This window comes from Mesocricetus auratus, unplaced genomic scaffold (genome assembly GCF_017639785.1).
Source record: "Mesocricetus auratus isolate SY011 unplaced genomic scaffold, BCM_Maur_2.0 Super-Scaffold_100691, whole genome shotgun sequence".
Classification (NCBI taxonomy): Eukaryota; Metazoa; Chordata; class Mammalia; order Rodentia; family Cricetidae; genus Mesocricetus; species Mesocricetus auratus.
This window is the reverse complement of record NW_024429267.1, coordinates 34,907,148-34,933,776: the sequence shown is the minus strand read 5'-3', so window position 1 is coordinate 34,933,776 and position 26,629 is coordinate 34,907,148. Positions and strand designations below refer to the sequence as shown.

The 26,629-nt window shown below is 44.9% G+C and overlaps 1 protein-coding gene and 2 long non-coding RNA genes across 5 annotated transcripts in view; 2 read left to right on the top strand and 1 right to left on the bottom strand.

The window, feature by feature from the left end:
• The window catches only part of Zbtb38 (zinc finger and BTB domain containing 38), a 95,139-nt gene extending 84,688 nt beyond the window's left edge, over positions 1-10,451 (top strand). The window contains exon 3 of one of the 2 annotated variants that reach the window (XR_002385040.2): positions 9,396-10,451. The gene's annotated coding sequence lies outside the window, so the exon portion shown is untranslated. The remainder of the gene's footprint in view (positions 1-9,395) is intronic. The other variant, XR_005874968.1, reaches the window with a different exon arrangement.
• A 188-nt stretch (positions 10,452-10,639) lies between these two features.
• On the top strand, positions 10,640-16,113 carry LOC110342873. 2 transcript variants are annotated; one of them, XR_005874901.1, is made up of 4 exons: positions 10,640-10,916; positions 11,068-11,164; positions 11,325-11,441; positions 12,469-16,113. It is a non-coding gene; the product is annotated as an uncharacterized LOC110342873 (long non-coding RNA). The 2 variants fall into 2 exon arrangements; XR_002385047.2 differs by having other exon boundaries at positions 11,325-16,113.
• A 403-nt stretch (positions 16,114-16,516) lies between these two features.
• LOC121137455 lies at positions 16,517-26,623 on the bottom strand. Its single transcript, XR_005874689.1, has 3 exons — positions 25,729-26,623; positions 18,096-18,241; positions 16,517-16,861 (listed from the first exon to the last, which is right to left on the bottom strand). It is a non-coding gene; the product is annotated as an uncharacterized LOC121137455 (long non-coding RNA).
• Positions 26,624-26,629: the final 6 nt, after the last annotated feature.

The window sequence follows — 26,629 nt, the reverse complement described above, 5'->3', positions numbered from 1 at the left end:
CAAAGAGCCTACTGAATAGGAATGGATGCCATGATGTGACATGCAGTGGTACAGACTCTAAAAGAAGGTGCCTGTGAACCATCTGCATCTGAGCCATTTAGTGTTAGAACTAGCCGTGGACAACAGCTGTGTGTGATGGAATGACCACTGGCCCTCTTGAGTGGCCATCAATAGCCATTCTATTAAAGAGGGAAGGGAAGGGAAGGGAGCAGTGGGGCACCTAAACTCCACCAAATCATCACAGGACAGGACTCACCTCACATACTGTCCTGGACTAATAAGCTGACAACCTCTGAGCTCAGGTGAGAATGCTAACTACAGGAATCAGGTCTGTGGGTGACTAGGTAGTCAGGTAACTGCAATTCACAGGCACTGGGCAAAAGATGGTGCTGATCCTACAATGCCAGAGGGACTAACGGAGGCACAGTGACTCCAGGGGACTTCTAGGGAAGGAAAGGAAGTTGTCTTTTGCCTGGAAAGAACTCTGAGGAAAATCATGTGACCTAGACTATGCGTTGTACTTCCACATCACAGAGATTGGTCCATTGATGTGTAAGTGATCCACTTGGAACCAATGAGCCAATGATGTTTCTAAGACTATGGTAAGAGAGAGGGAACGTTTCTCTTCCCAGTGAACTTGTTGCTAAGGGCATACAAACCTGGAGAAATGTCCTTTATCTTGCCACCACAGAGGAAAAATACAGAACTGAGTGGCTGCTTTGGGGCTTGTGATGGCTGCTTTTAAGGTCAATTTGCCACAAATTAGAACCACTTGAGGAGGGCATTTTACCTGAGGAATTATCCTGGTTACCATAAGACTGGAGAAGACCCACCCCAAATGTGGGCGGCACCTTCTGGTACCACCCCAGATAAAAAAGGTGTGGCCAGATTTTAAAAGGTGTGGCAGGAGGGAAGTTGTTCACCTAGCTTCCTGAGCCTTTACTCTTGTTAATGAGTTGATTTACCCTGTTGTTGTTGTTGCTGCTGTTTGTGATTTTCTTCACTGATATCAGAACCAGTGTTTCCGGGCTTTCATTGTTGACTAGGTTCTTCCAGAACCTTCCAGGTTTTCAGCACCAGATTAGGACTTCTGAGGTGTAATATATCCTGTTGTTTGTGTTCCTCTAGAGCAGTGGTTCTCAACCTTCCTAATGCTGTAACCCTTTAATACAGTTCCTCATGTTGGGGTGACCCCCAACCATAAAATTATTTTCCTTGCTACTTCATTTATACATTTGCTACTGTTATTAATCGTGATTTAAATGCCTAATATGCATGATATCTGATATACACCCCCTGTGAAAGGATTGTGTGACCCCTGTAAAAGGGTTGTTTGTCCCCCCCAACACAAAGTGGTCACAATCTACATGTTGAGAACCACTCCTCTAGAGGACATTGACTGATTCAAATCCTGAGACATGACCAACACAGCAGAGCCTCAACATGCCTGGAAATTGAGTCCCAGTAGCACTGAGCACCAAATCAAGTCACACCTTAAGTCTATGTTACACCTGGACTTTTCAGAGGGCCAGTGAATCTTTCCTTTGCTGATTAGAATTCCTTTCCCAGTCCTTCTTGGGTAGGAAAGATAAGATAAGATAATACGGTATCTTGATGTTACTACCTTTTCATTAATTCTTTTCTTAAAAAAAAGATTTATTTATAGCCAGGAGTGGGAGCACACATCTTTAATACCAACAATCAGGAGGCAGAGACAGATGGATCTCTGTGACTTCAAGGCCAGCCTGCTCTACATAGCAAGTTGCAGGCCAACCAGGGGTCTATAGTGAGACTCTGTCTCTAAAGAGTGTGGGGATGGAGAGATGGTTCAATGCTTCTTCATTACTTTTCTCTTGCTGTGAAGATACACTAGACCAGGGCAACTTAAAGAAGAGAGTTAATTTGGGGCCTTGCTTACAGTTTTAGTCTATGGCCATCATGACAGGGAGCACAACATTAGGCAGGAAGACTTAGCGCTGAAATAGTAGCTGAGAACTTACGTGTTGTGACAACAACATGAAGCAGATAGAGCTAAGGAGAATGACATGGCATTTTTGTTTGTTTGTTTGGGGTTTTCTGTGAAGTCTTGGCTGTCCTGGAACCTGCCCTATAGACCAGGCTGGCCTTGGACTCAGAGATCCGCCTGCCTCTGCCTCCTGAGTGCTGGGATTAAAGGCATGCGTCCCCCCCTGCTTTGAAACCTCAAAGCCCACTCCTAGTGACACACCCCTCCAATAAGGCTACATTTCCTAATTTTCCCAAACAATTCCACCAACTGAGGACAAAACCATTCAAACATGCTAATCTGTGGGGGCCACATCCATTCAAACCACCACAATAATTAAGAGCATTTATTGCTTTTGTGGAAGACCTGAGTTTAGCTCCCAGAACTCTAACTCCAGTTCCAGGTAATCTGATGTCTTCTTCTGACCTCGAAGGTACTAGGAACATACGTGGTACCTATGTACAGGCAAAACACTCATACATACACATACAATAAAAATAAGCCACTTAGTCAATTTCTTCTTTTTTATTTTTTATTTTTTAAATTAAATAAAAAATTTTCACAGTAGAGCAGAAATCTTATGTACAGACTGATAAATGTTAACACATATAAAACAAAAGATTTGGCCTCTCTGGGCATCCTCATTGTTGAGTGAATAGTGGTGAAGCTGCATACATTGTCTTTTTCTCAGAAACTGTCTTCCCAACCAGTTACATCCACTCTGCATGTTTTGATGTAACTGCCCTTAAATCTCAATTTGCAGTATGTCTTAAAGTAGTGGCACTGGCACAGTCGACACTGAGTAAATCATTTTTAGATTCTAGGCCATCTTTTGGCACTTTCTCCAGAGGAATCCAGCTTTGGATGGAGGAGGTAGAGGAGGCTGTGAACCAAAGAACCCACAGCCCATGGTGCTACTGCAATCAGCACAGTGTTCATGATACCTAGCCAAGGGTCCCCCATCACCAACACAATGAGAAATATTCACATGGAGGAGGTTCAATAGACTGTAATGGATGGAAGAGATAGAGACAAGGAGGGCAGGAGGGAGGGAGGGGAGAAGAGAGGAAGGGAGAGCATGATTTCAGTTCTAAATCCTTCAGGGAAGGGAAATAAATAATCAAATGTAAGATGCATCATCATGGGGTAAGATGCTGTTGAGTTGGAAGCAAAGGGGATTCTCTGGTCCTTGAGCTGGATCCTTATGATCACTCAAGCCCATCTCCAGCTCCTCAGAAGTCTCCTGGAGTACAGAATCTTGTGTAACCCTAACCGCAGTAGTGTGTTTTTAAATGTTTGCTGAGGAGTTTGTTTTATATCTGACCCACTGAGGAAATGTGTGTATATCAGCTAGGATGCCCTGGACATCGACCCAGATCATAGCCCACAAGGAATCCCAAAGTGGCTGTTTCTAGAACTCAGTTATACCAATAAGGACTTGGACTGGGCTTTTATTCACCTCTCAACTCTGTTCTTCTTTTTAGAGATTTATTTATTATGTATACAGTGTTCTGTCTGCATGCATGCCTGCATGCCAGAAGAGGGCACAGATCTCATAGTAGATGGTTGTGAGCCACCATGTGATTGCTTTGAGTTGAACTGAGGACTTCTGGAAGAGCAGCCAGTGCTCTTAACCTCTGAGCCATCTCTCCAGCTCTCAACTCTGTTCTTTTTTTTTTTTTTTTTTTTTTTTTTTTTTTGGTTTTTCGAGACAGGGTTTCTCTGTGGCTTTGGAGGCTGTCCTGGAACTCACTTGGTAGTCCAGGCTGGTCTCGAACTCACAGAGATCTGCCTGCCTCTGCCTCCCGAGTGCTGGGATTAAAGGCGTGCGCCACCAACGCCTGGCTCAACTCTGTTCTTTTTTTTTTTTAAAGATTTATTTATTTATTATGAATATAACATTCTGCCTCCATTTATGTCTACACGCCAGAAGAGGGCGCCAGATCTCATTATGGATGGTTGTGAGCCACCATGTGGTTGCTGGGTATTGAATTCAGGACCTCTGGAAAAGCAGTCAGTGCTCTTAACCTCTGAGCCATCTCTCCAGCCCTCAACTCTGTTCTTAATGTCTGCACTTTGCCAGCAGAAGATGATCCAGAGCAGTCCAAGCATCAGGACCTCACCAAGACCCATGGGAATAAGAAAGGGCATCATGCCAGTACATTCTGCCTTCCTCAAAAACCCTCAGCAGTCCACAACAGACAAGTCCTGGAAAGGCAGAAGTATATGACCCCTTCAAAGGTTATCCTCTGGAATAACTACAAAGCCAGGGCTCTGTGATCAAGCACTGTAGGAAAAGGCATGAATTGCCATGGAATCACCACATTGACAAGATATTGGCCATCATCCAGGTCAACCCAAATCCAACCAAATAACTTATTCAAGTGACCCATTTCCACAGTAAAATTGTATCACAGCCATTGACTAAGCAAGCAAAGGCCCTCTGTGAAAAGTTCCGGTGGCTTCTAGAAACTTGATGACAATGGGAGCCTTCTTGGTCTGTTTACCACATATTCTTTGCAGCAAATGAAGAGGCTTGACAAGTGTGCTTGGCCTCTTCCTGGGTAAAGGTCACAGGCAGGAGAAAGCAGCTTGTTGTGTGACTTAGCAGAACAGTCACCATTTGTTTCTTCTCAATGAAATGCCACAGTCTGAGAACAGAACCGAGCACCCTCTGAGTCTCTCTCTCCAGCCCCACCTCAAGAGCTCACCCACATGAGCCGTATAAATTACTGTGAAGAGAAGTGTGGGCATGGGGGGATGACCCTGAAGAGAAGTGTGGGCATGGGGGAGATGACAATGACCCTGAAGAGAAGTGTGGGCATGGGGGAGATGACAATGACCCTGGTGTGGCCAAGGTGAGGGCAAAGGGTTATTTCCCAGGAAGTATGAAAAATGTCACCTAAGAGGTTCCTCCACTAACAATTGGCCTCTTGTTCCCATCCTTTCTCTCTTAAGCAAGACTAAGTGTAGCGTGAATGTGGGGGTGTCGTGGGGCGGGCGGTGGGCATCTGTGTGTGTACATGAGTGTGAGGGAAGTGGCAGGATCAGAGACTCAGAAAATGAATTGTACCTGTTATGATTGTGTCCTAAGAGCCACTCTAGGTCCACAGGTTGTCACTCTTTTGCTTCCTCCCATGGAATCAACTTCCTCCCCCACTCCAGACTGAAGCATGCTTATTTCCATAAGGAAACTGAAGAAACAGTCACAGAATAATAGAAAGACAGCCCAATTAAAATCAGAAAATATTCAAATTAGGTGATGTTGCATTGTAGGGTGTATGTACATATGTGCATATGTGGGGACACACATGTGTGCAGGGCATGTGATTGATATTGGGTGCCTTCTCTACTTTATGTCTTTCTGAGACAGGGCCTCTTATTAAACACAGAACTCACTGATTTTATTAGACTAGCTGGGTGGTGGACCCCAGGAATCCTGGTTCTGCTTCTCCAGCACTAGGATGCAGGTACAAGCTATCATTCCTGGATTTTTTATGCGCGTGCTGAGTGAACATCCAGACTCAGATCCTCAGGCTGGTGTGCTAAGCATTTTACTGACCAAGCCATCTTCCCAGCACCTACATTATATTTCTTTCCCCTAAAAAGCTCTACACAACTGGCAGTGGTGGTGCACGCCTTTAATCCCAGCACTCAGGAGGCAGAGGCAGGAAGATCTCTGTGGGTTCAAGGCCCCACAGCTACACAGAGAAACCATTTCTCGAAAAACCAAAAAAAGGGGGGAGGCGGTTGTTTGTTTGTTCGTTCGTTTTTTAAGGACAGTATCATGAGCCAGTGAGAATACAGAGAGGTTTAAACCTCTTTGTGTTGCTGGTGGGAATATAAAATGTTAGAGCTGTCTTTGAGACAGTCTAGCAGTTCCCCAGAAGATAAAACGTGAAGTTATCAAATAACCCAGGATTCTACTCCTGCATCTACATCTAGAAATGTGTCTGTGTCTACACTTGCCAGCGAATATTGATAGCAGCATTATCACAATGGCCAAGAAATGTGTAATAACTTGAATGTCAACCTACAGAAAGGCAAACGAAATGTGTTTTGTGCATATGAGGGCATAGCTCTGGGTAATAACAACAGTCACAGTTTATAGTTATAGTCAATTGGCAATTCTTAGGTTTGAAGTTGTACAGGGAGGGAGAAAGGGAGATGGAGAAAAGTGGAAAGTGATTTATGCTGACAATGGGATTTCTTAGGGAGATGAGGAAAATACAAAATTTTAGTGATGTCTTATACTGAATAAATAGTATAAAAATTGCATTGTACACTTTAAATAGTGAATTGTGGAGCTGGGGAGATGACTTGGCAGAGAATGTATTGCTGCAAAATCCTAAAGACCAGAGTTCAGATCCCCAGAATCCATTTGGCTGGAAACATCTGGAACCACAAGAGCAAGACTTGCTAGATTGCTGAATTTACGAGTTCTGACCTCAGACAAAGAGCCTGCCTCAGTGCATAAGTGGTAAAGTGACAGAGGAAGACAACCAAATCAGCGTCAGGCCTCCACACATGGAGGCCACACACATACCAAAAGTGAGCATATTTTAAATTATTCAGCCTTTCATGTGCTTTGTAAATAAAAAGAATGATATGCTTGTGAGTGCGGTGGCCATTATTTACATCAACATTTTGTAGCTTCTTTGTATCAGTGTTTAAAAAAGAAAGAAAACTTGCTGAATAGAAGATGTAAAAGCAGTGAATCAAAATCCCAATAGTTCTGCTTCTGGAAATGGCTAAGTGACCCTAATAGTTCATCTAAAAGAAAGAGGAAGAAAGAAAATGTAACATGAAAAATAAAAGACCCAGAGACATTATATCACCACAAGGAAAAGTATAAAAAATTCTAACGGAAATGGTAATGAGGAAGACTTATATTAAAAGATAAATAAACTGGGTGTGGTGGCAGGTGAGGTGAGGCTGATCTCTGTGAGTTTGAGGCCAGTTTGGTCCACATCAGGAGTTCCAGGATATCGGCTGTGTAGAGAGACCCTGTCTCAGGAAACCTAAAACAAACTAACAAAAAGGTATGGAATAATTATCATGGTTAAAACTGTATGGTATTGGAGCAATAATTAGGAGGGCGCTTCAGGGAACAAAGCAAAAGCCATAAATGTGTATTCATGAATCAAATTAGTTTATAATAAAGGAATGAACACAACCCTGTTATAGAATATTAGTTAAAGATGTGTTATATTTGTTTATGCTGTGGAATATTTGTTCAGTGATTGCAAAGATTGTTGCATTCATTTATGTTGCATTTGATTAACTCTGTGAAGCTGTGTTATTTTGCCTGCCTAAAACACCTGATTGATCTAATAAAGAGCTGAACGGCCAATAGCAAGGCAGGAAAAAGGATAGGCAGCACTGCCAGGCAAAGAGAATAAATAGGAGGAGAAATCTGGGAGGAGGATATCGGGGATGAGAAAGGAGAAGGAGGATTCCAGGGGCCAGACATCCAGCTACACAACCAGCCAGGGAGTAAAAAGTAAAGAAAGAAATACAGAAATAGAGAAAGGTAAATGCTCAGAAGCAAAAGGTAGACAGGATAATTTAAGATAAGAAAAGTTGGCTAGATAAAAGCCAAACTAAGGCCAGACATTTATAAGTAATAATAAGCCTCTGTGTGGATTTATTTGGGAGCTGGGTGGTGGCCCCCATAAAAGTAAGAGTGGAAAACAACCAACTACACAACCCATGTGTTCTAGTTTGATTTCTGTCATTGTATTAAACACCATGATCAACATGGCAAGAAAGGGTTTGTTATTACAGTTCATCATTGAGGGAAGCCAGGGCAGGAATTGTAAGGGTAGAGGCAAGTACCCACAGAACAAAGCTATTTACTGGCGTGCGTCCTAGCTTGTACTTAGCTAGCTTACTTATACAGCCCAGGCCTCCCTGCCTAAGGATAGCACCGCCCACAGTGGACTGAGCCCTCCTACATAATTAGCAGTCAAGAAGATATTCCCACAGGCTTGCCTACAGGCCAATCTGATTCAGGCTATCCCCCAATTGAGACTCCTTCAGATAACTCTGGACTGAGTCATGTTGACAGCTGACAATATCTAGAAGACCATGGAAAAGCCAGTAGTCTATTAAGTAAAAGGTGCTGAGGTTGTACTTGGAGGAAATATATGAAGCTTGTTTCTGTAATATACATAAATAATTATCAAATCAATTAAATCACTTGGAAAAGTTAAATCATAAAAACAAAATAAAACCAAGCATGTATATATCTGATATCTAGACAGGAAAGAAGGTAGAAATTATCACAAAGGACTAGCTGGGTGTGATGGCACACACCATGTCTTTAATCTCAGCACTTGGAAGACAGAGGCAGGCAGATTTCTGGGTTCAAGAGCAGCCTGATCTACAGAGCAAGTTCTAGAACCGCCAAAAAAGAAATCATCAGAAAGGAAAAGGTTGATTATGGATACATAAAAGTTTGCTATTTTTGTTTTTAAAATACCACAAACAAGGTGATGGGCGGGGCAGCTTTCTAAGGGCTAGGGATGTAGCTCAGTGGTAGAGGACTTCCCAGCATGTGCATAAGTTCAATGTTCAAACTCTAGAACCATACATAATTTTTCCATGGAATCACTAAGAGAGATCACCAAAAGCAGGACCATAAAAGTATCCCACTGCCAAGAAGTTCTGGTTATGGAACCAGTAACAAGAAAAAGAAAAGGAAAAGAAGTCCAAAGTCACAAGACTTTTTTAAAAAGTTTGACAGCCAAATCCAGAAATAAAGACAAATAAGCCAACAATTCATTTTTAATGTCACATGGTAAAAGTCACAGCATGAGACATGAATAGCATCATTTGGACCAACAAGCATGGCTTCTAAGGTAGACAAGATGGGCTGAGGTACAAATATGTTTTCTCTTCTAGTTTTAGAGATGGATCGGCTGTACAGTACAATCACTAATGCCTCTAGCCTTGGTTCTACCAACTGTTGTTCTCATAGTTTTTCAAGTGTAACAAATGTTTACAGTAGTAACTGCATGCCTCTGGGGTTGCTGCTCAGCAGTCTATTATCAACACCTTTGCTGCAGTGAGTGTTTCTACCACAGATATAAACGATCCATGCATGGCACATAAGGTAATCTTAGTAATACTTCACTCCTTAACTGCTTTTATATAAGAGGTGTTTCACAATTTAATATGATTTATCTGAAAAGTGGACCATGAGGTAAAACAAAGCTAGTATTTAAAGGAAAGCAATACATTTATCAGAGAAAGCAAGGCCCCAGATATTTAAAAATGTAAAGGCCAAAGAAGATTACAGATGAAATTTTCAAGTGAGATTGCATGTTTCTTTGTAAAGGAAAACTGTGATTGTATGAAAGCCTTGGTTTTCTGTTTGATCCAACAGGTGGCACTATGCTAGCACCAGGCCTCAGAGAAAGAAGAGCTACCTCTAGCTACCAGGAGCCGTCCCTTTCAGACCAGGGTGGGACATCAATTTTTAAGCTCACTCTACAAAAACAAAACAAACAAACAAACAAACAAAAAACCCACAGGACCTCACACAAGAGGGCACTTAAAAAAGCATGCTCGATGAGGGTGGTGTCAGTCACTCCTCCCAGAAGCACATTCACTTATCACTCTGTCAAGTTTACTGAGGGTTAATGTGTCAGTCCCAGGTGTGGTACTGAGGTGACAACAGTGAGGAAAATGACGGCCTTGCTCTTACATGCATTGTTGTAATGGGAGAAACGTGAGCTACTGAAAACTCACGTTAACAAAGTAATCACAATTTGTGGTAGGTGACTCGAATAAAAGCACAGGCAGAAGGACAGTGCGGCTATCAAGACAAGACAAACCAAGGTAGAAGAGCTGTGCAAAGACAGTCTAAGCTCTGCGCAGGCAAGAAAGAAACTGCCAAAGATGTTTAAAAGTCTCTTTGTCAGGAAACGTGTGTGACCCTCTGAAAGTCGCCCTTCTCTTCATGGTTGCTATCAGACACAGCCTTATGCTTCATCTAAGTCAAGGATGGATTCCAGCTTTCTCGCAAGTGGCGTTGCTTCCTCTCTGGTCTTTCCTCCTCACAATGCAGGGGCTACCAGAGACTGCATGGGAGCCTGCGTGTTTAAGTCTCCTTTCGCTGGGTCCTTTCTGATGAAACAACCAGAAACTTGGACTGTCTCACAGCTGACCTGCTGCTCTCTTATCCTGTCACTCGGATCTCCAGAGCCTGCTCCAACTGCCTTCCAGTCCTGCCTCTCACAAGCCCTGTGGACAGAGATGGCCACCTGCCACCGCTGGAGACATCAGTCATCCCCCTTCCTGGCCTCTGCTCTATGTATTCCAGCTGTCTGAAGTGAATTTTGCACTTGTCCGTTAGAAATGACTTCTCTAGGCCGGGCGGTGGTGGCGCACGCCTTTAATCCCAGCACTCGGGAGGCAGAGGCAGGTGGATCTCTGTGAGTTCCAGGCCGGGCTGGACCGACAGCCTCCAAAACAATACAGAGAAACCCTGTCTCGTAAAAATCAAAAAAAAAAAAAGAAAGAAAGAAAGAAAGAAAAGAAATAGCTTCTCTAAGTCACCATTTTTTTTAAAATATGTTAAAAGTCCTTTGGAAAATTAGTTTTTTTTCTTTTTATGTGCATGCGCATGTAGTGTGCATGTGTATATACATATTCAAATGAGAGGGGGGAAGAGAGAGAGAGAGAGAGAGAGAGTGTGTGTGTCAAGGTTAATATCAGGAATCTTCCTCATTTCTTCCACCTTATTCTTGTTCTCCCGCCCTATTCTTTGAGGTAAGGTCTCTCAGTCAAACCCAGACCTGGCTGATAAGGCTAGTCCTTCTGTCTGCTCCAGGACTTCTGAGATAAAACTCCACGATGTACTGACCCGTTGCCAACAAGCAAGGAAAAGCAAGTCTGTGACCAGGTAGCATGCTTTCTCTCTTACAAAGTTCAGCTGTTTAAACTACCATTTGGCTAAAATGTCTGAAAATTCTACTTAGTAGCTGATTTGAACTTTTCCTTCTCCTGTTTCCTTTCTTTGCATTTCTTCTGAAACAACTCTACTTCTCACTAAGGCAACTGGAAACCTCTAGAAGTGTAAGGGAGCAGCCAGAAAGGAGAGTGTGTCTTGCTAATCCTACTAAACTCTTTGGGAAGGGACAGAAAGATGAGGTAGGTCACCAGCTAATTTGAGTATTGTCTCCCTTCTCCTGATCCTGCCTAAACCAGCTTGATGGGGGGGGGGGGCTCCTGAAGACCCCACCTTTGGGGTCCTGGGAGGGCCTGCCTGCCATATTACCTGGCCCTCAAGAGTGACTACAAGGTTATTTAGGGAAAAGGGTCGAGTATAATGCCCTGGACTGCCCTCAGCACCACAGAAGAAAAAGTAGCTGAGCTGTCTGAGCTGAGAGCCAGCAGGCCTCCGTGTGCCAAGTGTCACGAGAGAAAGGTGAGTCACTAGCAAGGTGGGGGTGGACACTCTGGGAAGAGCCCGATGGAGGATGTGGGGTCAGAGTCCCAGCCAGAGCAGCTCTGAGTCATCAGGGAACACACGCAGGTCCTTCCTAGCCAGGGAGGACCAGACCACAGGCGCTAGAGACCCCGCCTCAACAGCAGGTGCACACAAGGAGCCTAGGAACAGATTCAGTCTCACCCTCACCAGTGACACATGGGGAATATCCGGGCCACCCACCTTGCAAAATTCACCAAAGATATAGGAACTGGAAGTGGACCCAGGGAGCCCATCCTTCCTCTGTCCCCAAAGAATCTGTTAGTCATAGCCTCCATCCCTGATCCAAATACCATCTCTAAAAGATAAGGGGGGGCTGGGGAGGAAGCGGATATTTAAAAACTAAGAACGGTTTATGTTTTTTACCTGACAAGATGGACTATTCACTTGATGTGTCTATTTAAACTCTTTTGTTCAAATGCCCCCCTCTATTCCGTGGTTGGAGATTCAGAAAAGAGAAAATAATTTTAGAGAAACAAAGATAGCATGCCGTCTCTGCACATCTGTGAGTGGGGTGACAAAAATCTGCAACCCTCCTCACACATGAGCATTGCCAGCCCTTTCCATCCTCCTCCCCGCTGCTAAATTGGGTGCTGCTTGGGCTGCTCAGTTCCTCCCACCCACCCACATGCAACTGTGCAGAAGAGCTTAGAGGGTCCAGACCAGCTCTTTGGGCTTCTGGGTGCAAAGTGAAGAGAATGGGAAGGAGGCTAGAGATGGATAGGTCACACTAGTGAATTCTAAGGAGAAACAAAGAAATAGCAAGTTTGTCTTGAATGAGCCTCTGCAATGGAATGTGTCCAAAGGTGTTGGAGTGGGAGAGGAAGGCGGGCACCTAGAAATGACACTGGGGAGAGACGGCACAGGACCAGTTACTGCTGCACTTTAGAGGGGACACAAGATGGATGCGGATAGCAGCTGCTGTGGACTTAACTCTTGTGTCTTTGCTTTTCCTTGCAATTTAAAGGAACTATCAAGACGGATTCTTTGAACCCCATTCAGTCACCAGTGCACAGAGATCTCAGCCTTGACAGTTGACAAGCTCAGTGCCCCATGCTATATAAGAGATGACTAATGTAAAGCAAACAGTGTCAACTGGGGGGGAGTGATTTGTATCTCCTAGAGGACATTTGAGACATGGTCTGATGTATCCCAGGAAGGTTTCTAACTCATTATTTAGCTGATGATGACCTTGAACTTTGCTCTGTTCCTCCGGCCTCTGCTTCTGAGTGCTGAGATTACAAGCACTGCCACTGATCCTGGATTTATGCAGCTCTGGGCATTGAACCCCGGGTCATGTGCATGCAGGGCAAGCACTGTGACACTGATCTGCCTCTCCAGCTCCTGAAGACATTTCTGATTGTCACAACTGAGACATGCTGACGGCATTTGAACAGAGGCAGAAGGTGCTGCCACGAGTCTTCCGCTACACAGACAGCCCTCCCTCTGCGGCAAAGCATCCCAGGTAGAAACATGACCAAGAAGCCGGGCGTTGGTGGTGCACACCTTTAATCCCAGCACTCGGGATGCAGAGGCAGGCGGATCTCTGTGAGTTCGAGACCAGCCTGGACTACAGAGTGAGTTCCAGGACAGCCTCCAAAGCCACAGAGAAACCCTGTCTCGAAAAACCAAAAAAAAAAAAAAAGAAAAAAAAAAGAAAGAAACATGACCAAGAAAGGCTTGTTTCCTTACATCCCTTTCTAGTAACAAAAGTAAAAGACAGATTTTATCATTTTAATCATCCTTCCACATTTGTGATATTATTTTTTTAAAGTTTGTCAGACTTGTTTATTTGATGTGTGTATGTGTGAGAAAGATCACAACAGACGGAGGACGGGGAGCACACAGTCACAGGTACATGGTACTCATGGAGGTCAGACAACAAGTACTTGGGGGAGTGGTTTCTCTCCTTCTACCAGTGGATCCTGGAAATCAAACTCAAATTGTCAGTCTTGGTGGTAGGTGTCTTTAACCTTCTGGGTCATCTTACTAGTCCCTCATATCAGTTCTTATCTGGTAATATATAGAGAGACTGGGTTCATAAAAACCATTAGCATGGAAGAATTCCTGTTTAATTCCAGACCCTGTAGAGGGGGGGGGAAGATTTGAAAAAGACAGTTATAAAAAATCTTTTCGAATGTCTATACATACATATGTGTTTGCAAGAGTGTGTGTGTGTGTGTGTGTGTATGTGTGTTCATGTAGAGGCCTGAGACTTACCTCAGGAGTCTTCCTTGATTGCTCTCCACATTATTCCATTTCCACTAGTCTAGCTAGTCAGCTTGCTTCAGGGATTCTCTACCTCCTCAGCCTTCCACCTTCCCAGAGCTGGAATTGTAGGCAGGCTGCCATGGCTGCCCAGCATTTTTGTGGGTTTTGGGGATCTGAACCCTGCTGAGACATCTCCCTGGCTGTTACCAAGCACACCAAACAGAACAGCTGTTATGAGTAAGACATGATCACAATGGACACTTATGGCTTCTCGGCATCCTTTGGTCTCTAAAGAGAATTCCCAGAATCCAACTCTTTGCCCAGTCCCTCCCACACACTTCCACACAGGGACTAAGCACTTTGTTTTGCTTTGTTGCAGGCAATATATTCACTAAGAAGGATTACTGGGGTAAGGTGTTATGAAATGGTGGCATATTTAATTTCCAGTTTCTATTCTAATTTCCTTGGCTGTGTTACCATCAGGTCTCTCTACTCTGACAGCCTTAGACTTCAGTCCTAGAAATCTACACTATATAGCTTTAAAAATATCCAAACAAACTAGAATGCTTACATTTTTGGAGGTCACTCCTTCAATTATTTCAATAGGCTATAAATTTATCCAAACCCCTATTTCTTTTCTGCCTATATACCCTTGTCTTTTCTCTGAAATGTAGTCCTATGTTTAGGAGATAAATACCAACATCTCATCTATGAGGGCCAGGATATTGGGCTGGCTTGCTCCCAGCCCCTATATCTCTCTATGAAGACATATCAAGTCAAGGGCCCAGAGGCAGAGGGCAATTGCCAGCAGGGTTGGTCCATCACCAACACCATCCAAAGCAGCTGCATTTATTGCCTCTACTGCTCTTGGTGGAGACCTACCTCTTTCCTTCAGCAACCACAAAGAGCAGGCAGGGTCACCCTTGATGACTCCAGACCCCTGTCCATCAGGTGATTTGTGAATAAACAACTCGGCCCCTATGAGATGGGAGTCACAGCATCAGCACATAATGTGTAAAAGTTAAAGTCGTAACCAAGAGGAGCATGCCTGAATAACTGACAGATGGTGGCCTAGACAGAGAGAGCAGTCTCTCTCTCTCTCTCTCTCTCTCTCTCTCTCTCTCTCTCTCTCTCTCTCTCTCTCTCTCCAAAAGGGCTCCAGGAATGAGTATAGATTTCAGAGTCAGGGATCTCTTGAGCTTTTCCTTGTGATCACAAGATGGCTATGGAATTTTCAGGCATTTATCCTTTTTCAACAAAGGAAGATGGCAGGGCCTTAGGAGAAATGGTTAGTGTATATATTCTTCTTAGCGGAGAAAGCAAAGTCTTTTGGAAGATCAAAGCAGACTTGCTCTCAAGCCTCACTGAGTCATTTAACCAGCCCTAGCTGCCAAAAAGACTGGAATCCATAAGGGAGAAGATGGGGAATATTGGTTGCTTCGACCATGACATGAAAGTCACATCTGTAGCCTAGCATCTTAGACTAGTGTAGTCCTGATGGTGAACGAGGGAAAACTCAGAGCTATTAACTGTTTTACAAGTCTTCCAGCACACACAGTGCTACTTTGGGCCTAGAAATGGAAGAGTGACCATTCTTGCCATCTTGGCTGATACCTGGATGCCCCATGGGTTCTGAAACATGATGCTCTTGGTTTGGGTCTTGACCTTCTCCTAGCAGGCATCACAAAACAGTGAGAGTCCCATTATGTGACACAAGAAGCCAGAGCAGGGAAGGAAGAACATAGCCATTCCATCTACCTCATGCCATACAACCCAACCCCAAAATGCCAATAGCAACTCCATGGCCCTCCTGGGAAGCAATAACTGAGGAGAGATTGAATTATTTGGGCAGGTAGTGGCAAGTTGGAAAACTCTGGATTCATTTGTAGCCACAGAATGATAAGGCTACCTGGAGATTTCTTCATAGCTTACAACTTTGTATTCACTTTCCTACATTCGGCAACAACCCACAAAAACGGATGATGTTTAGATCTAAGCCACTGTTAACAGCGTGTGGCCAGCGAGCTCCTGTCTTCCTCTGCACTCTACCAAATGTGAGTTGCTTGTGACACACAGCCCGACCCAGGGTGAGGACTAGCCACAGATCTTGCCTCTTTCCCTTTCTTCTTCCTCACCTGACTTCTGACACTTTGCCTTCTCTCTGCCCCTAGACTTTCAGCGAAGCTCTTGCTTGACCCCTCTGGCTCTTGCTTGACCCCTCTGGCTCTTGCTTGACCCCTCTGGCTCTTGCTTGACCCCTCTGGCTCTTGCTTGACCCCTCTGGCTCTTGCTTGACCCCTCTGGCTCTGGCATGAGCGCTGGTCTCTCTTGGCAGCTTTAGGTTCAGAGTTCTGGCACATGTGTCAGCAGTTTCTCTGAGCATCCCATCCATGCCTTTGTTCATCCCCTTATTCTTTTTTTTTTTTTTTTTTTTTTTTTTTTTTTTTGGTTTTTCGAGACAGGGTTTCTCTGTGTAGTTTTGGAGGCTGTCCTGGCACTCGCTCTGTAGACCAGGCTGGCCTCGAACTCACAGAGATCTGCCTGCCTCTGCCTCCCGAGTGCTGGGATTAAAGGCGTGCACCACCAATGCCTGGCTGCATCTCCTTGTTCTTAAACGTTTAATTGATGCCTCCTCTGTCTGTTTGTTTTCCGTGCACTTCTGAGCCAAAGGTACAGTATTATCCAGGTTTTTGAGAACTGAACACACAGCTGAACAAAGGGGACTTACGAGTTTGCTATGAGCACTGCAGGCAATGTCTGTGTACCGAGGGTCTTATACTAGCCCGAGGAAAAAGAGGCGGGTCTATGGGGAAGATTCAGAAAATTAACTTTGGGCGGTAAATGTGTCGAAATATTTTCAGTTGAACACAGGTAATATGGTTGGAAGACAAGCTGTGGTGGACAGAACTCTCTGACTTCATGGATATTGACCCCCCCTCTCACAATAAAACATTGATTTGGTCCAGACTACCCGGTAACAAGCAGTGTTGGTTATCTGATGATGAGGTGCCTGTCTTCAGGCCCATTAACAATGATTAGACTAAGACAGTTGATACATTCAGAATGATGTGAGTCTTCAGTAGGAAATCCTGGTCAGAGTACTCCAAGATCTGATGTAGGTGTTTCCAGCTACCACAGCCATCCTGTGACTGTGAAACCAAAGGTAAGAAGATTACGAAGATGCTAACTACCCAGGGGCACCCACAACCTTAATGATTCTTTCTTTCTTTCTTTTTTTTTTTTTTTTTTTGGTCTTTCCCCCTCCCACTATAATAAATACATATAACATAAAATGTGTTCTCTTGGGCCTGGAGAGATGGCTCGTGCTACTCTTTCACAGGACCCACGTTTGGTTCCCAGCAACCACATGGTGCCCCACAACCACCTGTGACTCCAATTCCAAGGGATCTAACACCTCCCGCTGGCCTTTGCATGCACTGTATGCACTTACATACATGCAGGCAAAGCATTCACACATGTAAAATAAAATTGTTTTCAAAATTGTTACCTCTTAACATTGGTAAACATGTATATAGTTCAGTAGCTGAGGACATTCACCTTGTTGTACAAATTTTACTATTATCCACTTCAGAGTTCTTTCCATGCAAAAAACTCAACCTCTACCCATCAGACAGTGACTCCCTAGTACTCTTTTCACCAAGTTCCTGAAAATCCCATTCTACTTCTGTCTGTATGAACGTGAACCCCTTCAGTACACATATAAGTTGAATCACAGTTTGTGTTTTGTAAGTAGCTTATTTGGCTTAGCACAATGTCCTTGAAGTGTGTCCATATTATCGCATGTGTCAAAACTTCCTTATTTTTTTTACAGTTGAGTAATAGTCCGTTGTGTGTCTACACTACACTTTGTTTTTCCATTCATCTTTTAGTGGGTGCTTAGTTGCTTCCACTTTTTGGCTACTGTGAATGATGTTGCTGTGGAGATTAATGAACAAACATCTCTTCAACCCTCTGCTTTCAATCCTTTTACCCAGATGTGTAGAATTGTACGGTAGTTCTTTTTCTAATTTTTGTAACAGTAAACATTTATTCTCTATGGAAAAAGTACAATTGTTTAAGATATTTCTGAACATTTCTATGTTAGTTACAGCCCAAGGTCTCTTAACTGTGCCCAGGAAGGTTGGGACTTGGAGGTAAAGTTGTACAGAGGAAGTGGTATGGACACAGGAGTGCCCTGTATAGAGACACTGGGCTCGTTTAGGAAATTGAGGAAGCTTTGCACATCCACACAGACAATGCAGGGATGTACCTCACTTTACTTGAAGCAACTGAAACCCCTGCTTACTAAGACATGACTGCTTTAAATGTGTTAGGTAACTAAGAATCCCCCGGAGATTCAAAGAGTCAAACTGCAAAACTTACCATCCAAGAACAACACCCAGTTTACATGACCAGTGTGCACAGACACTGTGGTCTATGCAGAAACAGTGGCCTCTACTGCCTGAGGTCTCTCTGAGACACTTCACCTTCCATGTGGCCTTCTCCAGCGCTGCTTCTTCCTTGTCTCTCTATGAATCAAAGTTTCACATGGCTGTAATACTCTATGGGAAACCGAGTTGTGCACATGCATCACAGCTGTGGGCAAGACTTTAATCTTGACAAGGCTTTCCTCAAGCCAAAAACCTGGACATTTTACAAAACAACGGACAAGAATCAACTTCTCATGTCTCAACTTTCCTAGACTTTTCTCTTATAACAAAATCTGTCACGGTCAGGGACCACCCACCATGGCACCACCATACCTCCCCAAAGAACCTCCTTTGGTGACACAGTGCTTCCTTCTGATGTCTGGGGTGATAAGTGGCAAGGTGAACCTCCCCTCTTCATTTGCCTGCAACAGAACAGTGCAATAGCTGCCTCTGTATTCCCCAGCATGTGCGAAGGGCCCCTGCTCACAATTTGCAAGAGTCTGAGGCCAACTCTGGCGTGTGTTAGACATGGTGCTAGTCTCTTGCAAAACATGAGATGTTGCTGGAGTATGAAAGACTGGAGGAGTCCCAGGGCAAGAAGCTGAAGTTCTTGCTCTGGATGACAGAAAAGATAGACGAGAGTGCGGGGAAGAGGAAATGTCCTGGGGAGAGCTTCCACGGCCTGAGCCACTGAGCCGGTGGGCTGAGAAAGTCCAGGAGCTGAAGTGTAGGCTGGGGAAATGTGGAGGGCATGTGTTGGCCACGGTCAGCTGGTAAATGGAGCAGACGGGGCTAGCATTGCAGTTCAGAACAACATCCAGGCAACCTCCATCATTGGTGCATAAAAAAAAAAAAAAAAAAAAAAAACGGAGACTACTCAGAGCACTGCTAAGAGTCTGAGCAGCAATGCCAGGTCAGATTAGGACATGCCCTCTGTGACTGGCCCATTCTTCCATCCCTCTTCTTCTGCACCCTGCCTCCCCCAGAGGAGATGGCAACCTCAGTGAGGACAAGAAGAGGCCACAAAAAAGGCGAGACGTCAGCAAGACCCCACCTCAGCTCTGCAGCCAGCCTCCTAGCCGGTGACAGGCTTGACTCAAAGGGGAGAAGTTGTTGCTTTGACTGCTACCCTCAGCTAGACGCTTAAACTGCTGACATGATATATTGGGGGGAACCAAGAGGCTGAGATGGTGGTGGGAATGGCCCCGGATTTCACTTAGAGCTATGAAAGAAATAGCATCGGGGAAAATGGAATTGTTCTGTTGCCTGTATAGAACTTACGCTTAGTTATGAGAGTCGCTGGCTCTTTGCCCTCCCTCCCCCAGCCCCCCAGGATCTACCCTGCCCTTCTAGCAGGGTCCTCTTTCCTGGAGACCTGTTCAGTCTCAGGTGCAGCTCGTCTGCCTTTCTACTCAAATACATGTCTTCTGCTTCTCTGGGGCTCCCCCCATTCAGCCTTTCCTCATTCAAAAATATCATGGAAGTTGCACTGGCCATCAGACACGACTGTTTCCCAGAGCTGACTCCCCCCATCCCCCCACCCCCCGGTGCTCACCACTGGAAAACTGCCCAGTGGGCAATGGAGCATCTGAAGATGGCAACAAAGAGGACTGACTGGGATTGCGCTTGGCAGTCAGGGTGCATCGGCTTGAATCCTAGCAATCCTGTGGGTCAGCTCTGCTCAGAGCCAGCACAGTAGCGTGAGAATAACAGTAACAAACACTGGCATTAGCCACCAAGGGTTGAAGAGTCCTAGTGTGGTATGGACCGTCGACCTGCATAGGCCCACTGGAAGAGCCTGGTTCAGGGTTTACAGCCAGCACCACTCCCTGTGTTTTGTAGCGGGAAGAGAGACTGCAAAGAATTCCCCTTGTGTCTGAATTCTTGACTCTCAGTCCTCATCGTTGATTGGTATTTCCTCCACTCCTGGCTTGGTTGCAAGAGGGACTTTGGGTCAGCTCTTTAGTTAGCTTCCTTCCTTCCTTTCTAAGGGTTTTCTTTGGGGGGGGGTAGGGTGTTTTGCTTGCATATATGTCTATGCACAATGTGCATGCCTGGTGCCCAAACAGGTCAGAAAAAGGTGTTGGATGCCCGGAATTGGAGTTACAGACAATTGTGAGCTGTCATATGAGTGCTGGGAATTGAATCCTAAGTCCTCTGGAAGGGCGGCTACTGCTCTTAACCAATGAGCCATCACTCCAGCCTCATTAGTCAGCTCTTCATTGACTCCACTTTCTTTGTGCTGAGACTATAGAAGACTTAGAAGGTACCATTTAACCAACTACCACTCCATTGTTTTCCCAAGGCATTGAGAAGGGGACTAGGGGACCTAGAACCTTCCATGAGCGTAGCTAGATGGGTCTCTAGCCTGCATTCCCTGAAGGTGCCCACGCATATGTGTGCCAGCCAAGTTAATGACAGGGGTATCGGGAGACCCTACCTGTATCTTAAGAGTGTGGGACTCAGCTGGACCATGACCTGAAGTTCACACGGCTGCTGGGTTTGTAGGGACTGTGTGGCCTAAGGTACTCTAGCCTGACTCTTACTAACTGAATTACTGGTGTGTGTCTCCAGGACTTTGATGAATGGATAGATCTGCCCAAACAAAGATGTTTCCTGGCACAAAGTAGATGAAACAAGTGCATAGTTGCTCAACATTTCCAGTTTTCTTTTCATAGCGTTTTTTTAATCAGTCGAAAGTGACAAGAAGAATACACTGGGGGAGGGGTGAATGTGCCATCATAATTCAAAAGGAAGGGAGCTGGGGAACACCTGAAGTCACTCCGGCCAAAGGGCAAATGTGGCCTGGTGTCCCAACATTGAAGCCTTTAGCAGCCTCCTCCAGGAGCTAAACGTATATGAAAGTATTTTAAATAGGTGTGCTGGAGCCTTCGGGATAAAAGTTTGTCCACATTTTTGACCAGTTTTTAGCATGGCCTTGTTCGGTTCTGAAGTAAAATCTTAAAGGTTCTCTGAGAACTTAAGGTCTTTCCTCACATCCCACAATTTCAGCTTTGCTAAAAAGAAAAATGCTGTCTGGATTTAAAGGTCAAGTAAATAACTCAAATCCACAAAGTATTCAGATGAGAAAATGGAGAAACCAAATCATCCCTGAGGAAAGAAACTTGCTTCCCAACCAGCCTAGGAGAAACTATTCTGCCTCATTGATGTGCAGATCTATGAACATGACCTACATTTAAATACTAAAATGCAAGCACACACCTCTTCTCCTGATTTATCAGAAAATGCCAGGAACTCAAGGGGCTATGCGTGGTGGCCAGCACATTTGACCCCAGTATCCAAGAAGTCTGTGGTTCTCTGAGAGTTCCAGGCCAGCCAGGCCTACATAATGAGCCTTGTCTCAAAAATAAAATAAAATAGAGACTGGAAAGATGACTAAGTGGTTAAGAGCACTTGTTTTTGCAAAGGACCTGAGTTAGAGTCCCAGCACCCACATGGAGGCCAGCTAACAAACATGTATAACTTTGGTTCCAAGGAACTCAATGCCCTCTTCTGACCTACAGGGGTGCGAGACACTAACATGGTGGACAGACATACATGCAAGCAAAACACACATTAAACACGTAAATTTTATTAAAAAATAGAATAAAATAAAAAACTTATGGCCAGGAGACACCTCTCACAGGTCATGTTACAGGCTAGTAAGTGACTCAGAAATAGTCTGGAACACACAAGACAGGCTCTAGAAATAGTTCCCAGCATTGGGATGTATTTATCTCAAGAGGTAGGTAATTTTCCTATACAACCCACCATGAATGAGTCAATTTAAATAAATGAATGGGTTAAAAACTAGTAAAGAAATCAGAAAAGACAAAGTAATGAATGATTGCTCGTCAGAATAGAGGAGAGATAGGAGGCTAGCCTTTAAACACATTCATTAATAATATGGGGAAGGAAGTGCACTGCAAGATCTTGTCTGGTGTAACATTGTTGCAGTTACCAAACACCGTGAAGAAAGGAGAGGAACTCTAGATGAATTCAAAACCCAGCACAAGAGCCAGAGAGGAAACGAGATGAAAAAGCAAGCAGTCTTGCAGTTCGAATGTCAATCTTAGCAGTCTGTAAAACTTGATTTCCCAAATGCTTTATAGTAAGGATTTCTTCAGCACCAGTTGGAAATATTCATAACCTTAAATGCTCATTCAGAAAGGGAGTGATTAATTAGAAGGGACTTCAGATGTAAAAAGAAAGGAAACTCTAGAGTCTTTAGTGGAACGTGTGCTAATTTTGAACTCTGCAACAGGAAGATGTCCTAGGAAGAAAAATTAATGCTACTTCAAATGAAATTGTTTTTGTATCTTTAGTAACAATTAGTGTCAGAGTTAATGGAAAAGAAGAGAAATTAGAAGAATCTGGCATCAGCACGGATATTTTTCAAATAAAAAACTAGCTTTGGATGTCTAATTAAAGGGTTATTAAAGTTTTCAATTCTGACGCGTGCCATTTGGATGGCTATGATAACAAATTACAAGCGAGAAATTGCAAAATGGGGAAGCTCCGAGTCTGCAGAGCAGAGGAAGTGAGTTAAGACTTCACTCATTCATGCATTGGACACACTGACATGGCTAGAACGCTGTAGGAGGTGAGACACCTAATGAATGGCCTACCCCTCCGTTATTCTTCCACAGTGCTAGGAGGGCTTCATACAATACCTAGTAGAAAGTAATCAGGACCATATCACAATGAGAATTACCGTCCCTGAAGGAATCCACAGGAAAATGATGACAAAATCAGGCAGCCTTCCACAAGGATCTTTTTTTTTTGAGACAGGGTAGCCCTTTCTGCACTGAAGTTGACATATAGACTAAGCTCACAGATATTGACCTACTACGGTCTCCTAAGTGCTGGGATTAAAGGCATGTGTCCCTGTGCCTGCCTTGGGAAGTCACTCTTTTTTTTTTTTTTTTTTTTTTTTTTTTTTTGGTTTTACGAGACAGGGTTTCTCTGTATTGTTTTGGAGGCTGTCGGTCCAGCCCGGCCTGGAACTCACAGAGATCTGCCTGCCTCTGCCTCCAGAGTGCTGGGATTAAAGGCGTGCACCACCACCGCCTGGCTGGGAAGTCACTCTTAACATCAGCTTGTTGGGGAAAGTAGGAGGACTGTGAAGAAGGCTGAGTCGGATCTCAACCCCGAACACCTGGCTGGGGAATTTGAACTTTATTCATTAGCCATCTTTAACACTCTTCAGCACCTCACTGCGTGTCCACTTGCTTGGTAAGTGGTGAGATGAATGAAGCCTTTGATAGGGTTTTGGCTGTTGCTTTGTTTTCTATAATAAGAAGCTTCAGATTTTTGCTTTAGATTAAGGCTAAATGGTGTAGAACGGGACCCAGAGGGGTAGGAGCCCTATTACGAGTTCCCATCAAGAGCATGAAATGGCATTTACTGAATGTGTTACAGACGTGTTCTCAACAGTTATTTTATTTTATTTTATTGTGTTTTTTTCGAGACAGGATTTCTCTATATTGCTTTGGAGGCTGTCCTGGAACTTACTCTGTAGACCAGGCTGGTCTCGAATTCACAGAAATCCGCCTACCTCTGCCTCCCTGTGCTGGGATTAAAGGCATGGGCCACCATCGCCCGGCTCTCAACAGTTATTTGAGATCAATGACAAAGGGGGAAGAGTCGCTGTAGTGTTTCCATCCTGCACTGGAGAAACACATGCAGACATTTAAACCCACAGGACAGTGCTGCTCTCCGCCTCGGTCAGAAGCTCCATTTTCCATGGGCAGAGGTTGATGAGGAGATCCACGACTGGCCAAAGAGCTGAGGATCTGGGCCTGAGATGCCATCAGCCCTAAATGAGCTGTGCACATCAGCTACCTCTGAGGTCCAGAGAACTTCAGGGAGGATGGGGCAGGAAGAGCGCAAGAGCCCGAGGATGGGGAGGAGTTCTGTGAAAGGCTGTCCTCTGGACTTGACATGGCCTTTGTGCTCATGAACTCATAGCAGCTGTGGTTACTGACACAAGTTTAAATTGGTCAACATTCCAGCACAGACTGGGAGGGGCTCACGAGAACCCTCTCCTCGATGAGGAGCTATAGGCAGTTAATGAATGGTTGCAGGGGGCAGGAGCATGGGGAGGAGTGGGGGAATCATTTTCTTCAGTGGTGCAGCCACCGTTAAGTTGCTCCAGTAAATAAATCCCAGTCCACAACCCTAATTATACACACACACACAGACACAGACACACACACACACACACACACACACACACACACACGAACGGGAACTTTGGGGGGAAAAGAAGAGTCTCAGTAGGAATGGGAGAGTGATAAGCGACGGTAATGGGACTGAGTGTGATCAAAGTACAGTGTGTGTGTGTGTGAGAGAGAGACACACACACACACACAGAGAGAGAGAGAGAGAGAGAGAGAGAGAGAGAGAGAGAGAGAGAGAGAGAGAGAGAGAGAGAGAGAGACACAGAGACGAGAACACAGGACATACAGAAACCAAGGTGAGATAGAATTGGAAGCTCCCCCCAGCTAGCTAAGCCCTCATAGTGCCAGAAGGTGCTATGCAGACTGCTTGTGGAGAGCTGGCATCGGTTGTCTTACTCGGCTGTGGTCTCTACTTGCTACATTACTGACCTACCAGGGAAAGTGCACCCACTAACGCACTAGTGGTTACGTCTGCTATGGTGGCTACCAACCAGTTCCTGACTGGAATTGAGGCCTGCTCCATAAGAGGGAACTTATATCTGATATTATAAACCTGTTTAAAAGCATATGGCTGGGGAGGTCACAGCCCTAATGGGGAGGCTATAGATGTTATTTTGTTACTGGTTGCTGAAGGAGAAAGAAACTTTTTCTTCAGTAGTGTAGCCACTGGTAAGTTTGCCATACTCCTTTAAGAAACCTCTCACCTATATAGGATTCTGGAAACAACTCTCAAAAACCCATTGGCTTACAAAAAAAAATCTTGCTGGTATGATGGCTCAATGAGTAAAGGCTCTTGATCCCAAACCAAATGACCCGAGTTAATCCCTAGGACCCAGGTGGTAGAGGGAGCATCGACTCCCAAAAGTTGTCCACTGGCCTTCCGGTGGATCACGGTAGAAGGGGGCTAGCTGATAAGAGGAAGGGGTTCAGAGGAAGTGGAGGGTGACAAAAAAGGGTAATGGCAGGGTGAATATGATAAATGTTATACCCATGTATGAAAATGCTACCATGAAGCCCATTACTACACATAATTGATAATACTAACAAAGCATTAAAAGTTTTGAAATAGAAAAAAGCTAGTCTCTTGCGCACGTGGGTATGAAGTCTGATTTGGAAAGGAAGGGAAATAAAATTTGGACTTATTGCTTGTAAGGACAACAAAATGCCGTAAAAGGAGTTATGCTCAGTGTCCCTAAAATCGCATACAGGAAAAGAAACATCACACTCCACAAGCTGGATTAGAAGCACTGCTCTGCGGCCGAAGATGCCCAGCAAGCTCAGCTCACTGGCAGACTCACTGGCTTTTGCACAAGTGGGTCATGCTCTTCGAAACACTTCCGCTCCTCCTTCCCAGGAAGCGTTCATTCCCAGGAAGGCTCTCCCTTACTCACTCCGTTTCCTCACCTGATTGCTTCTATCATCGTGCCCGCTTGCCTTTTTCTGTGTGCCCTTCCAGACCGAGGCACTCAAGGGCTGGGGCTCTGTCTTCCGACCTAAGGCCATCTCTGTATGTCCGACTCTTAAAAAAACATCTCTTGACTGACTGGCAAAGAACAGCCCTGCTCCATTAAGTCAGTTTCTTCCTTCTTAGGGCAGCGCAGTTAACGACCTCAGGACCAGGAAATCATCCCCCTCATCACATACCAGGGTATTATTCACGCAGTTTACTCACTGTAAATACTTCCCTTAAGATAGTGGCAACCACTAGTTGAAGATTTACAAACTTCCCAGGGCCAATCTACTTTCTTAAAAGCCTGCTTATTGGGGGTGGGAAACCGGTCACTTTTTTGGTTCTGAAAAACACATTTGGTGGTAAATTCAGAATTTCTCTGGGTCTAGGGCTGGATAGGAGTTCTGTGGACCTTTTCTTGAACCAATGTTTGCGGAGCAGTGTTCTTAGAGCAAAGGTAGTGTGAGTGGTTTGTCTCCGCGTTCAGGAGCATCTGGATACTGTTGCAAGTCTCGAATACATACATCTCTTAAATTGTTTAATGTTTACCAAACCCCAAACTTTCTCTTTGAACCTGGAGTCGTACTGGCTGAGGACTTCTTGAGCGTTAGGGGACCTGGAGGTCCGATCGGGGGGCATGGCCAATTCCCAGAGTTTTGGGGAATCACAGCAGGGCCAGGGTTTTCCTCCCGGTAGGGGTTAGCGAGCCCCCCCTGCCCCGACTTGCCCAGGGCGGAGAGCTGGAGCAGGGTCCCGGCGAGGCTGGGTGAGGCGGGCGGGCAGGGCGCGAGGGGCGGGGCGAACCAGCCCGAAGCCGGGGCGGGGCCAGAGCGCGGCTCGATCCGGCCTAGGCCT